Genomic DNA, 6000 nt, shown 5'->3' with positions numbered 1-6000 from the left:
GAAATAAGAATTTTCATTATTGACTCGTTTTTTTATGAATGCCCTCGGTTGTATGGCAGCGGCAAAACGGCTTGAAAGCCAACACCTGCGGCCATGAGGCACCGAACTCCTGTTACAGCTCGCCAAATAAATATTATGAAGCTGAGCGTTATTTCATGCGATATTATAAACCTATTGGTTTTTTTTGTGGCGCGTCTCTGCCTCCAGGTGAATGTTGTTATATAACACGAGGCGGGAATGTGACCCTGCCGCTGTGCGAATCGAAGCTGAATCATTGATTAAAGTTGCCTTTAATATTTAATGTTACATCACGTAAAACATCGCAGGATTAATGTTGTATGAGCGGAAACCGCATGAGCATTTTTTTTGGTGTCTAACATTAAGTTTACTCTTTCAGAATGACGTTGCCAAAAAAATTGGAGGAAATTATTTGTTTTACCATGAAGGTTAAACGCACACTAAACTCAACGTCGTAATAATCGTGATCAGTCATGGTCAATGAAGGCCTCCCCAAGCCGTGGTGAAGAGGCTTGAGGGCCTTGAAGCGGTGAGCTGAACTATTGGACAGGGGCAACTCCCTTCACCAAAACCACCATTGACCGGCCGATGATTGATGCACCTAAACACACAAATAGTATGGTATAATCATAACAAAATGCTATATTTTGTCAAAATATTCTTAAAATACTGTTTATAATTTGAATACGATGCCCTGATGACCAAATCGCCGTGAATGTACTCATTCCCAACGGATCTCAGAAGGCAAGCAGCGTTGAGCTTTTTGGATTTGAAGCTTTCGTGACTGCAGGGATTCATATTCTTGGTTCTTTCGGTAAAGTCACGTTGAAGGGAACCAAGAATATAGCGTTGAGCTTGTTCAATGCTTGGATGAGAGACTGATTGAGAACATCAGGACTTGTGCCCTTGGACTGCGTGGTGACTAGAAGATGGCAGTATATCAACGGATTCTTGAATCCATATATGTGGAGCTTTGAACATTAGCCCCGGTTTAATCTATGGGTTTCCTCTGGATACTACAGTTGCCTCCCACTTGTCAAACACTCCTTTGTGGAATTGCACAAATATCCCAATGCAGAACCATCTTAAAGTTTTTTTTCGTGGATAAATTAAACCAAGATTTATTATTACATTTAAACTAACAGGAATATGAATATGAATGTATTACCTGCATTCCCCTTTTTAACTGAAGCTAGCTATGTCGCTAAACATTAACAGGCAAATGATATTAAAGCATATCACAAATGCGCCTTCATTCCTGATGATGAGTTGTAGCAGAAAGATTTCTCCTAACACTTGATTTGCACTGATAGATTGATGAATATCTACTTGCACCTCTGTGTTATAAGAACCTCAGATATAAATGCCCCAACCTCTTATAATCCTTACATCGAAGAAAGAGGATCATTAATTGATCTATATTATTTTATTGTTTCCCTTATACGTGACTTTACTGAAAGAACCAAGAATATGAATCCCTGCAGTCACGAAAGCTTCAAATCAAAATTTGATCTATATTGCTTTTAACTCTGTAAATAATTTCCATTCCTTACACGTCTCTTTGGTACAATAGCCTCTCAAACCCTTGATTTAAATAAATGATCATTGTACTCTTTGGTTCTTTCGGTAAAGTCACGTAGGTAGAAAAATAAAACGAAACAAAAAATAATATATCACGACATTTCGATCGCAACACAGGCGGTCGTCCTCAGGCGGAAAAAATAATGCAGCAGTTCCACTGCTGAACTAGCGAGAGAGCTGTTACAACATGTATAACCATATATAACCTTGTTGTAACAGCTCTCTCAGCAGTGGAATTGCTGAACCAGCGAGAGAGCTGTTACAACATGTATAACCATATATAACTTTGTTGGAACAGCTCTCTCAGCAGTGGAATTGCTGAACCAGCGGTGCTGAACCAGCGAGAGAGCTGTTATTTTACCTCTTGTTGTTGTAACAGCTCTTTCGCTGGTTCAGCACTTCCACTGCTGGATGATTTTTTTCCGCCTGAGGACGCCCGCTTCTGTTGCGATCGAAACGTCGTGATATATTTTTATTTTATTTTATTTTTCTACCTACGTGAATTTACCGAAAGAACCAAAGAGTATGGATTCCTGCAGTCACGAAAGCTTCAAATCAAGAAATTATCATTGTATTTTTACAGGCCTTTATCAATCCACTGCTGGATGAGGGCCTCCCCATGTCATGCATTTCTTGGTGTATGTATAAGCATACTTCACCGTGCGGGTTGGTGAAGGATGGGGAGCATGGATGTGGGTGCATAGAAGTACAGTACAACAGTAAATTTTGCAGCACCGCCCATCATATATTGTTAGAGCCTATAACAACTGCTGTGCATGACGGTTGCCCATCAAAAGCACTATCTAGGCCCAATCCTGTGAAGTGTCCAAGATCTGATGAGATCACGTGCATTCTAGATGATTGGGTCGCAGGAAAAGGATAAATAATTTCTCAAAACACCCATTGCAGGAAAGTTATAGTACGATTATCGAGCTTGCGTGTTGGTCGTAACTCTTGAATAATGTGTCGTGTTAAACAAATGTATTGCTTTGCTTTGCACAACCAAATATAATATTTCTTGTTGGGTGGGTGGGCCGATGGCAGTGTTTAAACTGCTATATCTATTGCGCAGCTTATTGCCTTTTGCAATCTCCCGTGCTCAATATAAGTAAACAACTTTGAAATACAGTAGCACACTTTTCAGCAGAGTTTGTGTTTGTTTTAAAGACCACCAGTTATTCACATTCACGATGGGTTGTAAACGAAACAAATCAAATAAATATTGTGTTGTTGTGCTTAAATGTGGATTCGCTAACAGTAACTCAACGCGTCAGACAAATTCCAAGAAATTTATATTTTTTGTTGTCCATGAAATCATTAAATGCCACGTATTTTCCAACTTTGCTTATTGCTCTAGTTAATAATGTTGTTAGCTATATATTATTCGTGTTTTAATTATATATGCTATTAAACACTGAGAAACTATGCCAATAATTTTGCGTGTTATTACAAAATGGAAAATAACTAACCTTCCCACTTCGTGTCAATCATGGGGATCGTTTGACCATACTTCACTTTGTTGGAGAGTGGAAGTTGGTGGGGGGGGGGGGGTTAGGAGTGGTTCTGATATCACACGCCATCGATGCCAGAGTCATAATCGGGAATCAAACCCAAATTGCTGGGATCAGATCAGAGTGAGCTCACCGCGATGTCCTATTGGGGTAGATGTGTTATTTTTTATGAACCTATTTCTAAAACCATGCTCGTAAACAAATCAATGACACACTTTAGTTTCTACAGAAACGTGGCAAACAATTTTGGTCAATATACCTAATTTACCTTGTGAATGCCATTACATTTTACCCAACAGGCAAATAGTGATGCAAGTTCATGTAAAATTGTTAAAATCATGCTTGATTTTCAACAAAACCAAATCAATTAGCACATTTGCCCACGTGACAACTTGATTTCATTCACTCTTATTCTTAGCTCTTTCGGTAAAGTCACGTTGAAGGGAAACAATAAAATAATAAAAAATATATATAAAACAATAATATTATATATATTATTTTATTGTTTCCCTTCAACGTGACTTTACCGAAAGAGCTAAGAATATGAATTACTGCAGTCACGAAAGCTTTAAATCAAAATTTCATTCACTCTGTCGGGTGGTGGAGGGTTATACATTAACATAGGGCATAATATTAACAGTATGCCTACACAGTGCCTGCGATATCGAGTCAGACTGCTGCTCCAGGGCATACCGAATGTCTCGGCTCAACCAGACCGCTCTCGTCGGGACGCCAATATACCAAACATTACTGGGTCTCCAGTGGCTTCCAGTTGAGCTCGGTACACAATTTGAAATTGCTGACTAATTCACGAAGCGCTCTGCTATCTCCAAACTGCCTCCTCACTCGTCGACTGAGACATTTGCAGTTCTCACAATCCTGTCAGAAGTGTGAGTTCCTCGCACAACCGTGCCTCCCTGCCGGCCACGCTGTCACCGAGCACGCTATGAAATTCACGACAAAAAACCGGAAACTTGTTCTTATTGAACCAGGTAAGGCCCACTGAGCTACATAGCTCCTTTTTTTGTTCAGAAGCGACCCGGCCATCACAAATGGTAGCTCAACGCAGTGCCTTGTCACGTGGAACTACATATCAGCCAAATGCTGTAAACGCATGTTGATTCTAAATGTGGAGGAGAAAGACCGGAAGACCCGGAGATAAATCCACACGATCACGGGGATAACATTGAAAAGTCAATGTACAGCAGGCGTCAGGGTGTGGGATCGAACCCACGTACTCCTGCATAGCAGGCGAGGTAGTTAACATCTCACCACGTGACGTTCCTCAGATGTGTGGCTCCTCCGCTCGCTGAGCTCCGTCTGACGTTCTGAGATCCTCCTGCCTTTTATGAATAAATTTAAAACGTTCTTATTTCGTAAGATATTATTTTACATTTTGGAGAAATTGGGTAGATGTGTTGTTATTATTAATCGGGGCGGTATCATTCACGAGTGTGTTGAGAATTTTGTTGAAGATACCATGAACATGCCTTGTGTTATTTCTCACGTATGTGTTTTTGTCACTTCTTAGAAAATGATTTTGTTGCACTGTTGTACAGCACTCTGAAACCTCTATTTGATCTGTTGTGCTTCATACATTTGTTAACGTAACTAAATTATAATGTTGGCGATGAAAGCCGACGTATAAAATTAAGTAGTGATGCATCTATGAAGCGATTCATGTTCATTACGACCAAACCCACAATGCATGGATCAAATTGGGCGGACGAAAGTTAAGTCCTCGCTGAACGCGTGTTCACGCAAAGCTTTTTCGCTATAATGCGGTTCTTCCATAAGCGAACACTTTTCGCACAACGCCCATTATATCACGGAACAAGCACCGCTATCACGCGACAATTAACTACTTTTTGGAGCTGCGCTGCCGAGCAGTATGATACAATACGTGGAAATGATACAGAAACTCGGCCGCGTACCCTCAGCTATTTGTCCCGCCATCTCACCCCGTGTGCGGCGTACATCACATCTCGCCAAAATTTTATCGTCACATTATTTTATGGGGAAATCGTTTTGTTGATTAACGCATTTTTTCGCCTAACGCGCCACTTTTCAGGAATGCATCTAACACGTTCAAACGAGAACTTTCTGTGATAACGATTTCTGCGAATTTATACGCGAGTGATATTGCTACAGTTAGGCTAATGAGGCAAACAACATCTGGCACAATAATAAGTAATATTAAAAAAAATTAAAACACGCTTTTATGAAATGTACCCTTAGTCATGGCAAGACTCCAGGAAGTGGCCCCGAAGCTTGCCGTAACGTAAGGGGACCCGTGGTGATTTACAGGCAACGTCAGTTGACCGTGGACAATTAGACCCAAGCCGAAACATAACATATAAAAAAGATTGTTTAAAAATATTAATGTTTTTTTATGATAGAATATAGTATTGTCATCAGTATGACATAATTATACCAAGTTTGCAGTCGATACCACATTGGGAAGTGGGTAAAAATGTAGTTACAAGATTTGAGGATACAACAACGACAACAGAGTGAGTTAATAAAAAGCGTGTAAAATAACAAAAAAAGAGAAACGCTACGAAACAAAATCTGACCAAACAATTATCAAACCTTAAATCGAAATGCATCGATCGCTGAAATTCATTGAATCTTCTCCGAGGGTAACTCATGCCTATTGTCCTATTATCCACAATGCGGAACTGTGGACAAAGTTTTCAATGCAAACTCAACTCGGGCGATGGAAGCAATTCAATCTGCTCGTGCGCCTGTCCTAGGAGGGGAATTATTATACATCGCCGAATCGCGTGATACGGCAGCCACTGGGTGAGGCTTTCATCTCGCAGTAGATTGAGCATGGCTTATGATGGCGGTGAATACACGACAGCAGTTACACTTCTCGCATTCGTGG

Source organism: Petromyzon marinus, chromosome 13 (genome assembly GCF_048934315.1).
Source record: "Petromyzon marinus isolate PM22_M1 ecotype Great Lakes invasive population chromosome 13, UKy_Petmar_22M1.pri1.0, whole genome shotgun sequence".
Taxonomy (NCBI): Eukaryota; Metazoa; Chordata; class Hyperoartia; order Petromyzontiformes; family Petromyzontidae; genus Petromyzon; species Petromyzon marinus.
This window is presented reverse-complemented; position numbering follows the sequence as displayed.